The 12,463-nt window shown below is 38.5% G+C and overlaps 1 protein-coding gene and 1 long non-coding RNA gene across 4 annotated transcripts in view; one reads left to right on the top strand and one right to left on the bottom strand.

Moving 5' to 3' along the window:
* Positions 1 to 12,463, bottom strand: part of KCNQ5 (potassium voltage-gated channel subfamily Q member 5) — a 451,764-nt gene that overhangs the window by 351,431 nt on the left and 87,870 nt on the right. The gene's annotated exons all lie outside the window — the stretch shown is intronic.
* LOC112546439 (uncharacterized) overlaps positions 9,383 to 12,463 on the top strand; it is a 31,708-nt gene continuing 28,627 nt past the window's right edge. Inside the window, exon 1 of one of the 2 annotated variants that reach the window (XR_003090135.3) lies at positions 9,383 to 9,497. This is a non-coding gene — a long non-coding RNA (uncharacterized LOC112546439). The remainder of the gene's footprint in view (positions 9,498 to 12,463) is intronic. The other variant, XR_003090132.3, reaches the window with a different exon arrangement.

Here is a 12,463-nt window from a genome sequence, read left to right as displayed (position 1 = left end):
ATTAACAGTCAGACCAAAAACTTCTTTAGCCACTAAGCCATGAAGTTCTACTACACCTGATCTAGTCCTCCCCTTCTAGACTTTTAGGAAATAAAAAACTCCTCCAAACAATCCCATTTTTTAAAGAATATAAAGAATACAAGGTGCATGAAAGACCCTAAGAACTTTTAGGCTATTTTTAGGTTACAACTATCTTGAAGCACAGATTAAACAAATACTATGAATGGCTCGCTAACTACAAAAGCAGCTTCTCCTCTCTTGGAATTCACACCTCCAGATCAGCTACTAGAAGTGGGCCTCATCCTCCCTGATTGGATCCACCTCGTCATCTACAGCCTGATTCTGGCCTGCGTATTTATACCTGTCTCTGGAAATTTCCACTACATGCATCTGACGAAGTGGGTCTTTGCCCACGAAAGTTTATGCTCCAACACTTCAGTTAGTCTATCAGGTGCCACAGGACTCCTCGCCGCTTTTGCGGATTCAGACTAACACGGCTACCCCTCTGATACGTTTCAAAATAGCATTTTTTGAAAGAGCACCATGATGCAATTATGCAAATGAAGCACAGGAAATTCAAATCCCAGCTTCATTTGCAATTTCAAAGTATCTAATTTACATCTCTCTGTCGAAAGAGGGATGTAATCTAGACAAAACCTGAGTGTACTCCTTCTGGCCTGGAGAACAAGAGACTGATCATAGGGGTGGGGGAGAAAATAGAAATTAAATCCCCATCCCCCCCCTCTCTCTCAGTACTATGGACAGGACAACCAGGCTTTCCTTCAGCTCTTGATTAGGAAAAAACCCCAGCATGTTGTATGGACTTTCTAAGGGGAAAATACTTTCCCGTCTCACATTTTCCTGTTTAACACACACAGCAAATAAGGACTGATGAACACTAGGATTTCCATAATATATTTCATATGTAAAATATGTTTCTGAATTTAAGCCATGGTAACGTAAGAGGAAATATTGGTGATCCTTATGGCAATGTTTAGTTTGAGTAAAATTTGTAAAAATATTAAATCTTTCCTTAATATAGATCTGGAACTGTGCATTTAATAAATAGCTGTGGAGGAAAAAGATCAACAAATAATACATCCATTGACTCACAGATCCTCTGACTTATTCAGAAATTTGACAAGTTGATCCACAGCAATTAATAATGATGGGGCCAACATGTATGCATGGAAACTTTTACCTCAGAGCTCTTTTCCTCTATGAACATAAACTATTTCCATTCTCAACATAAAAATTTAGGTTATTAGAAGTCCTCTATATCCTGAGCAAATATTAGTAAATGAAATTACTCTGACTCATGATATCACTTCAGCAGCACAGTAAAGACAACCTGAATTCCAATTCAGAAAAACACACACACATTAATACTAATAGCGAACATCATGAGTTTCTTGTGCTAGTAGCAGAAGAGCGATCCATAGACCTAGATGAGGGTGGGAAATCTCAGGCTTACCTGGGTCTGGTCTCTGATCCAAAAAAAGTCTCATGGTTCCCCTCTCCCCACACACATTGGGGAACCCATAAGGGTGCTTCAGCCCCCCGCTATCCCACCAGGAGGCTGGAGCACACAAAATCTACTATGCTGGCCCCTCCTAGGCTCTTGTATGTGAAGGGAATGTGGGGAGTCTCTTTCTCCTTCTCAGTCAGGGACTTCATCAGTGAGGGTTTTGTTTTGTTTTTTTGCTTCTCACTTGTATGTATGCAGCCCCCTACTTATTCTTCTGTGGGTGGATGGCCCCCAACCCTAAAAAGGTTCCCCTTCCCTGCTATACATCTACGATAAAATGTAGGCGAAAATGTGTTTACAGCATAGTAGTAGTGGCTTTTTAATTACTGCAAGTTAAAAGACAAAGCTATAATATATATCTGGTAACTTGCTTCGGGTAAGTTAAGTAGTTTTTATATGATTACACAAATTAAAACTTCTTCCGTTCTTTGCCCTCCTCGTCCTGTAATGTAAAATTAGGTTAAATGAAATTCAATTTTCAAAAATTCTAATGAAGAAAAGTGCAGATACACAACATCGATTGAGAGACTGGAATTATTGGGTTTTTCCTGAAGATTAATTCCAGACTTCCAAATTTAGTTCACAAACTGACTTCCCATAAGAACTGAAATGAAAAAAAATCAGTGTAATCATTTCTTTGTTTACTAATTTTTATGTGTATATTTTAAAGAAATGAATCTAACTGGATCTGAAGAACTACTAAACCGTATATTTACCCAGTCTGGCTAAAACACTGTAATATTCTATATTTACTGTAAAATAATTGCACATCCGTTCCAAATGCACTTTCACTGCTACAAATGGAAGACAGTTTTAATGACAGTTAAATACTATAAAGGAGTAACACTGAGCTGCCCTTAAATACAGAGATAAGCTATGTTAGAGGGATTATTGTATCATCTGAAGAGTCTGATTCTTAAGTAAGATACAACTTGCTGTACAAGATACAAACCAAGAAAGGGAAAATCAAAATTATTACTTCATCCTTTAAGCCTATTACCACAATTTAGAACCAATAAAAGAAGCAAATACCATTATTTGAATATACTTATAAAGACATGAAGAATAGCTAATCTACTGCTTTATATGACATTAGTGAAAACACTAGGGCTGTGTCTATACTGGCCAGTTTTTCCGGAAAATCAGCCGCTTTTCCGGAAAATCTTGCCAGCTATCTACACTGGCCGCTTGAATTTCCACAAAAGCACTGACAATCTCATGTAAGATTGTCAGTGTTCTTGCGGAAATACTATGCTGCTCCCATTTGGGCAAAACTCCTTTTGCGCAAAACTTTTGCGCACAAGGGCCAGTGTAGACAGCCCAGATTTGTTTTCTGCAAAAAAGCCCCAATCGCGAAAATGGCGATCGGGGCTTTTTTGCAGAAAAGCACGTCTAGATGGGCACGAACGCTTTTCCACAAAAAGTGCTTTTGCGGAAAAGCATCTGTGCCAATCCAGATGCTATGTTCTGAAAATGCTTTTAACTGAAAACTTTTCCGTTAAAAGCATTTCTGGAAAATCATGCCAGTCTAGACATAGCCTAGATGGGTAGTGAAAAAACCTCAGCTACCTGAAACAATCCTGCCCAGCCCGTTGTCTGTTTAACAGGTACCTGGACATCTTGAGCCTCCTTATTCCTTTAGAGGGAGGCTGTCTCTAGGGGCTGTTGCAAGGGCTTGCACTACACCCGAAAACCAGGGATCATCTGTCTCCTGGCCCTTCTTTGTCATTGCTGCTAGCCCTACTAATGTTGCCTTCCTCTTTGAAACTTTGGTTCCTTAAGACTGCCACCCAAGGTACCCCCTCACATGCCCCAATGTATCGGGGGCGATCTGTTGCAATAGGGCCGCAGTAGTCAGGAGATTTCTGACAGTGCTACTACCCACAGTACAACATGGGAAGGCTGCTGTAACTTAGACAGGCCCACCATCTCCTACGTCACAACACAGAATTTCACCCCAGTAGTATTTATAGGTAGAGTGCCTCATCCCCATTGCCTGTTTAAATCTCCCTGTTTTCCAAGCTCCCAGATGGGATCCCAGGAAAGAGCGCAGACATCAAGGCTACGTCTACACTACATCCCTTTTTCGGAAAAGGGATGTAAATTAGACGTATCACAATTGCTAATGAAGTGGGGATTTAAATCTCCTGCGCTTCATTAGCATAAAAATGGCTGCCACTTTTTTTCGGCACGGAGCTTTGCCGGAGAAAAGTGCCAGTTTAGACACTGATCTTTTGGAAAATAAAATCTTTTCCGAAAGATCCCTTATCCCTTATTGCAAAGATCCCTTATCCCTCTTGAAATAAGGGATAAAGGATCTTTCGGAAAAGGCTTTATTTTCCAAAAGATCAGCATCTAGACTGGCGCTTCTCTCTGGAAAAGCTCCGTGACGAAAAAAAGCAGCAGCTATTTTTATGCTAATGAAGCACGGGAGATTTAAATCCCCGCTTCATTAACAATTGCGATATGTCTAAATTACATCCCTTTTCCGAAAAAGGGATGTAGTCTAGACGTAGCCCAAGGGTGTTCCAGATATAATAAGTAGTCCTGTAGCACCTTAGGGTATGTCCACACTTGCCCCCTAGTTTGGACTAGGGAGGCAAATGAAGCATACCGAAGTTGCTAATGAAGCGCGGAATTTAAATATCCCGCGCTTGATTAGCATATTCTCAGCCGGTCGCCATTTTAAAATGCCAGTCGCCTGATTTAACTTGCCACGTGTAGACGCGGTAGTCCATTCTAAAACCCTTCCCTTGAATTAACTGTTACTCCTCATTGCATGTCTACACGTGGCACATTAAATCGGGTGACCGGCATTTTAAAATGGCGACCGGCTGTGAATATACTTATCAAGTGCGGGATATTTAAATCCCGTGCTTCATTAGCAACTTCGGTATGCTTCATTTGCCTCATTAGAATTTCAGTCGCCTACATTTGCATCCCTAGTCCGAACTAGGGGGCAAGTGTAGACATACCCTTAGAGACTAAGGTGGGTTTTTCCCATGGAAGCTTATGAATCAATCTGTGTTAGTCTCTAAGGGTACATCTACACTTGCTCCCTGGTTCGAACTAGGGATGCAAATGTAGGCAACCGAAATTCTAATGAAGCAGGTATTTAAATATCCTGCGCTTCATTAGCATGATCTCGCCAGTGTATTACTCCGCTCAACAGCTGTTTCGAAAGTGAAAGTGCGGACCGGGACGCGTTAGTTCGAACCAAAACCCTTGGTTCAAATTAACGTTACTCCTCAAAAAATGGATATTCATAACACATGAACATATGGATCAAACAGTAATGGGTGTGTGTATATAATATAAAATACACACACACAGCGTGCAGCATACATAAAATTAGGAAGTAGTTTACAAACCACATTAGCAATTTTTCTTTACAACACCTTCTACAGCTTCACTGGAACAATCATCAACAACAATAACAACAAAAAACAGATGCTGAGTACAACACAAGAAAGATAAATCCTGGAAAAGAAATATAGGGAAAAACATGGAAATATGCATATTTAGAACTGTTAGTTTAGGTATTTAATAGTCCACATAACCCTGGGTTGAGATAGCAATTGTCACTGTTACTTTAACCTATATTCCGCTCTATTGTCATGTACCATTATCTAGAATTTTAGTAACCTAGAAGCTCTTTTTGTCTTCTATAGTATTCTATCATGAGGAAGTGGTCTGGTAAGCTACTTTAAATGCACTGTTTTTTATTTCTGATATGTTCTATGTGCAGTGTATCTTTCTACCTGTAACCAGTTAAATAACAGGCAATGTTATTTCTTAGTGATGGTAATGATCCATAAGTAGTATTTTAAGGAAATTCTTTAATTTTCACCCTAAGCTGTACACCCCTAAAATAACATTAATAAAATTACACACACATAAAATAGAATTTATATTCAGAATGTAACAGCAGGCTGAATGGTTTATTAATTAACTAGTTTTGTTGCTAGAGTAGCAGCATCTGTGAGTAATTGCTAATCCTATCTTATCTTCATCCTGAGACACTCATAAAAGATGAACACACTCAAATAACTAGAATGAGAGATCTCCTACATTTGACATGTTAAAAATCAAAGCTGCATCTCTTCCTCAACCCACTTTTATGTCACGTTCAATCACATAGCCAAATGGAGTCAATTGTGCCAACAATTGCACTGTAGTATCACTCTATGCTACAGCCGGGGAAACATTCTGTTATATCAGATTGCACTAATTATATTAGCCACTGACTTTGTGTTCAACAGCATTAAATGAACAGCAGGATCTTTTTTTTACCAACAACCAAACTGGACTAAGTATCATGGCCTTGGTTTACTCCAAATGAACCAATAAGTGGCATGGTATTTCCTTTTGCATCAGCTTTGCAGCCCTTCAACTAGTTTTGTTCAACCTCAGTCACCTTCACTGAGTCAAAGGAACACAACTGAGTGCCCAGATAAGAACTTCCAGAGCTACAAAATCCATACTAAAATACAGCCACTTCTTGGTACCCTGCAATTCCCCTCAAAGCTCTTCTACTCCTGTGAGGCATGGGGATTTTTTCTATTGATTAAAATAGGGATTGTGGTTGTGTGCCTGTGAGAGGGAATAACTTAGGTAAAATGGAGTTGGAGGGCTGGCTAAGAATCAGGTCATCACTTGCTTCCTAGGTACTCATCAGCTACTGTGCTATGAAGTGCACATTTTTAGGAGGAAGGAAGGAAGGAAGGGAGCCTTAAGAAAAAGCGTTTAAGATTTTCTGTCTAAGACAAATTGGGAATTTCACCAGTGCAAATAAGAGTGGCATATGGTGTAAAAAAATTGAGGACTCTTTGTTCCTTTATGGTGGAACTCTGCTGTTTAGTCTTCTTACGATAGGATGCCGTTAAAGACATTGGGACTAGTTCTCCTCCCACTATTGCTTGTTTTGCATCAATATAATGCCACTGACTTCAATTAAGCCACTGTTCACAAATCAGGCCTTCTCTGTTTTTCTTCTGTCTGCCTCTGCTCTTCTTTTTTGAAACAGTAAGAGGTTTGGGGAAGACAGAAAGAGTAGGGTCCACCAGAGATTTGAGGCCACCATACAGTGCATATAAAATGTGTTTCTGAAAGAGAAAACAAAAAGACTAAGGGTACATCTAGATTACAGGGTTTTGTCGACAGAAGTTTTGTCGACAGATGTTGACATATGTTGCAAGTAACCATTCAAAAGCAAGTGGGCAGTCATGTGACAAAGGGAAGTTAGGGCAGATATACATGTTCACACTGCAGTGGCATAGCTATACCAATGCAGCTGCATGACTGCAGCACATCTACTCAAGATGCCGCATGTTGATAGCAGAGAGCTCTCCCCTTGGCACAATAAACCACCTCAGCAGAAGTCATGTTGGTGGGAGAAGTTCTCCTACTGACATAGCACCATGCACACAAGGTGAAATTAACTGCTCTCTAAGTGCTCTATTCTTGTCCAAAACAAGTATTTTTAAACTGTTGGACCTGTACTCAGTGATTATTTTATTTAAAAATGGATTACTATACCGATTGTTACTATATTGATCTTGACAGCAAAATTCTTCAATGGCTTAAAGGAGTGAAAAATACCTTCACTTACTTCATAACATAATTGAAAATATCTTCTACTTAATGCTTTATTTTCAATCTATGGTGACTGTGTAATATGGGAAATCATAAATATTGTCCATATACACTACTTGCAAATTTCCAAAATTCTAGACTATTTCCATTTTTTAAAAAAAATACCCAGAAATTACACACAGACTTATGGCTTATTTTCATAAATAAATGTATAAGCAATTGAACTAGTACCTCAACAAAGAGTAGCCAGAAGAAATGTATAAAAAGATACCTAAATTGTAAGCAGTTCATCAAAAAAGCCTCTGCTATTTACCCACCAATTTAATGAAGTTACCAATCTATGACCCTCCAATTTAACCTCTTGCAAAACTACTATATGTAAAATTTAGGAAATTAAAATAAATGGTTACTCACTGAGCAAAAACTACATCGAATCTTAGTTGATTCAGCTGTATTTTCCAGTGTTATATAAAAGCGTGCATCAAAATTGTTGAGTATTCTAGATGAACTCTTGAACTGCATGAAACTTTAGCTCTAGTTGATACCCTATGCACATTGTCTCATGTATTGCATTGTGTGGTTAATATATAACTTAATTCAAGCAGATTCAGGGTTACAAAAGGAACCCGAGCATTCTCAAGCAATGTATTTTAACCATATTTTATTTAAAAAGTAATCTGGAGTTTTTACTATGTGTTGGAGGGTTCTAAACATTTCTTATGACTAACTTCTTCTCATGTTCTTGTACAATTATTGTTTTTCCCCTTTTAAAGAGGGACAAAAAATGAGAACTTTTTAATTATAAATTTGGGACACTGATCACTTAAAAGTCTGCCCGAGCAATCAATTAGAAGATAACAAGAGAAAGGAACCGGTAATCTTCTCCTTATTGACCGACTACTGTGTTTCCTTACAGTGGCATTAGAATTCATAGGATCATAGCGTTAGAAGAGACCTTAGGAGGTCTTCAAGTCCAACCCTCTGCTAAAAGCAGGACCTATCCCAACTAATTCATCCCAGCCAGGGCATTGTCAAGCTGGGACTTAAAAATCTCTAGGTATGGAGATTCTACCACCTCCCTAGGTAGCTCATTCCAGGGCTTAACCACCCTCCTAATGAAATAATTTTTCATGACATCCAACCAAAATTGGCCCCAGGCTGACCCTTGGAGCACTGGGCTTCATACTGACTGCCAACCAGACTTCAAGCCTGATGATCTAGCCACCTTACAATCCATTTATCCAATGCATACTTCTTTAACTTGCTAGCAAGAATACTGTGGGAAACCATAGCAAAAGCTAGTTCATGAATGCACACCAAATTCCAGGATATGCCAAGGTTACATGCAGAGATTGTGGTTCTTGAATATATTCTCTGAATACTCCTTGTATGATGTGGATGCAATCCTTAAGATACTAAAGAAGGTGTTAATTACACTGATATTGATTCTGTCTTGGCCTTCTTTTATGTCTGAAAACTGCTTTTTTTGCCACAAATGGGAGGAGGCAACCCTGGAATAATTTCTGTAATTTCCAACCAGAAGTTATGCTTGACATTAAGGTTATCAGTGAAAACAAATTTGTGGTGTCAGAAATTAAAAATGTGTTAAGACGATTAATGCATTGGTAGAGCGGCGAAGAATCACACTGATGGATCTGGACTGCTTGGTAATTGGGCCCAGTAAAACAAAATGTATTTTAATACAGCCAAATACAAAGTCATCTGTCTAGGAACAAGGAACACAGGCTGTACCAGCCCAGTATCTTGGGAAGCAGTGACACTGAAAAAAACAGGTCCCAGTGAAAAACAAACTGAACATGAGCACCCAGTGTGCAATGGTGTGGCAAGAAAGGCTAATGTGAACCTTGGATGTAAACCGTAGCAGTAGGGAAGTGATTTTAACTCAGTAGACAGCACCGGTGAGACAGATATTGTAACACTGTATCCAGTTCTGATATCCCCATTTTTTAAAAAGATGTTGCAAAATTGAAGACAATATAGATAAAAGGGACAAATGCTATTTAAGGGATGGAGAACATTCCTTACAATGAGAGACTTAAAGAGCTTGATTTGTTTATATTTAATCAGAAAGATTATGGTGTACAATTACCTTTCTTGATAAGGAGAAAATAGATACTATAAGGCTCTCTAATTCAGTGGAGAATTGAATAATAAAACCTATGGATGGAATCTGAAGCTAGATACATTTAATTAGAAATAAGGTACTTTTTTTTTTAAAACAGCAAGTGTGATTAATCATTGGAACAAACTACTAAGGAAAGTTATGTACTTTCCATCTCTTGACATCCTCAGATCAGGACTGGGTATCTTTCTGGAAGATATACTTTGGCCAAACAGTGGGATCCATAAAGAGGTAAATGGGTAAATTTTAATAGCTATGATATACAGGAGGTCAGACAAGATATCTAACAATCCTTTCTGGCCTCACTCTCTATTAATCTATGAAAAAGAATATTCTGAATACAAGAGAGATATGCTGATTATTTTGATATGAGAATCTTCATTTTTATTTCTTCAAAAATTCACATGAAAAATTATTTCTAGTGGGATGAAAAGCATTTTTTCTTTAAGAGTCCAAGTAATGACAAAATGGCATTCTGAATGTATTTTCACAGCAGTTCAGAATAGAAAGAAATTGCTAGCTTCATCTCCTATGTACTTAAATCATTTTATGACCATTCACAATAATTATCTATTGTTCTAAATGGTAATGGATTTGATTAAAGGTATCAGATATGAAAGAACTAATGAGTGACTAATTTTACTTAACCTAAGCTTAAATCTAACCTATGTACAGTTTCAATTTTATTATTTAGATTACAATGTGTTGTGAAAAAAAGGTTTAACTCTTCAACAATATTACAAATTTCTCCTCTATAGGAGGTCAGACTAGATGATCATAATGGTTCCTTCTGGCCTTGGAATCTATTAACCTTCCCTTAGCCAGAATCAAGAGACTCAGCATTATAACAAGACTATGGAAGATTTGTCAGATCCTTTTTACTCCTAAAGAAGAATGAAAAAACTAGCCTAATTTCTGTCATTAAAACACTGTAAGATGAGAAAAATAATTTTATCTGAAAGCAGGAAAGACATCCAAACTGCTGGGAGATTGGATTTCCAAATAAGTGAGGAAGAAAATGCTGCATAAAGTCTCTCAAGGTCTAGGGTCAGCAGTCTCCAAAGAAGTGTCCTTCTGTAGTCAGCGCTGGTCAGTTGCTCGCTGCCCTCTCCCCCCTCCCCTCCCGCGGCTTTGCAAAGCTGCGGGGAAGCCGGCAGCGGAGCAGTCCAGGCGCGCCTGGGCTGCCCCACTGCCCGAGCCCCTCCGGGGCTTTGCTCTGCATCTTCCTGGGCTGCAGACCAGGGAGATGCAGAGAAAGCCCCAGAGTACACGGGCGGCAGGACCGCGAGGTCCCGCAGTCCGTGTACTCCAGGGCAGCCCCGTTCGTAACTGCGGATCCGACGTAGGTCGGATCCGCGTAAGTCGGGGACTGCCTGTATATTATGAATTAAGATGTTTAGACAAATTAGTTTTAGATCTGTACAATGTAAACCCAGTAGACTCACAGTTGTTAACTGCCAAGAATATTTTTAAACACAACAAAGAGTCCTGTGGCACCTTAGAGATGAATAGAGTTATTCCTTGTTATACCACAGGACTCCTTTTTTTCGCAGATACAGACCAACACGGAATATTTTAAAACTATTTTAACAATTTATTAACACTTTAATTTTGAAGAATGTCCAGAGAATATATTTTATTCGTATGCACTTAAATGAATTAAAAAAATAAAGATTTCTTCAAAATCTATTCCTAGAAACTAGTCAAAAGGTTCCGAGAGAAACTTATTTCAGTATTTGATATTGGTTTACAGTTATACTGAACAAATCTATATAGGACATGCTGGTCTAGTGGAATTCATGCATTGCTCCTGCACAACAGAAAGAACATTTTTAAATGCTAAAGCAGATTAAACCACAGTAAAGGGAGGACAAGCAATACTAATTCTGTCTTTGCTGTCTGTGGGGACCAACTGTTGAGATCAGGGAAAGAGCTACAATATTCAAGACTTGCTAAAAGTGTGATTCTTTCCCTCCAGCTTCTCTCTCAATGGCATGTTTGTTAACTACCTCAGCTAATCTTACTTTTGGATGAAGAAGAGTTTCTGCTAGAAAATGTAAAATATGGCTCAAGACACTTGCCTTTCAGAAAATCAGAAACAAGCAATTAGAGAAAGATGTGGTTCTGGTGTCTGTAAACATTACAGCTAGTAGAATAAAATTACAGAAAGCCATGAAATGTTACAAAATATTTTTCACATTTGAAAAATTTGAAATTTAAAACATTAAAAAATCCAACAAATTATATATAAAAATGAAGGATTTTCAGTAGAATTTCAAAATTTTGCCAATTAAAAAAAATCCAGCTATTTTGATGAGAATGTACTTCCTACAAATGATCTGCCTGTAAACTGCATAGTGAACAGTGTTGTTTCAGTGAGAACAAGGAATTATGTAACCACTGGTGATAAGATGACCACAGTTCATCAAGAGATGCCAGTCATGGTAGTACATTCATTCACAAGAAGAGCATATATCTCCACCATGAGCCATGTTTAAGAACACAAAAAATAATCATCCAGACCACAAAAAAGAAACACTCTGGCTCTGTCAGTGGTTATTGTGAAAATCCTAGATGTTGATGATGTCTGGATTGCTTTTGGCTATAGAAAAAAAAAAGACTTCTTGCTGTCCTCAAAAACACCCAAATTAGTGGAATAAAGGCATAAGTTCTCCCAGTTTTTCCAGGCTTTAATATGACATGGCAAAATTTTGACAATTGCTAAAAGAGGCAAAATGACAGCTTAGAAAGTATGAACTATATATGCTGCAATCATAGAAAGATTTCTTGTCTCGTTTTTAAGCACTGCATAGCCGCCAATACTAGCTTGAAGGAAATTATGCTGTTTGCATAGCTTCTCTAGTGTATACAGCAGACAGCCTTCCACAGAGGCAAAACAACATATCTTCTGCAAGCATGTGCATGAAAATGCGTTGCTATATGAAGTGTTTAAGAACATGTAAGGGTATGCCTAGACTGTAATGTAAGAATATGTTTGGACCTGGGTTCAAACCTAGGTCCTCCCTCCCCTCTTGCATTCACAATGCCAGAACTCTATAGGGCTGGAGGATCCAAGTTCAAGTTAATATGGGACCCAGGATCTGAGTTCTAGTGCTTTGTTGAGCAGATGTGGTCCCATTTGACTCAGGTCTTGGGTAAGTCATCCAGAAATATCCCCAAAATTCATTGGGACAATT

Source organism: Pelodiscus sinensis, chromosome 3 (assembly GCF_052426305.1).
Source record: "Pelodiscus sinensis isolate ZL-2025 chromosome 3, ASM5242630v1, whole genome shotgun sequence".
In the NCBI taxonomy this organism is placed as follows: Eukaryota; Metazoa; Chordata; order Testudines; family Trionychidae; genus Pelodiscus; species Pelodiscus sinensis.
The sequence above is the reverse complement of the archived record's forward strand: the minus strand, read 5'-3'. Positions and strand labels throughout refer to the sequence as shown.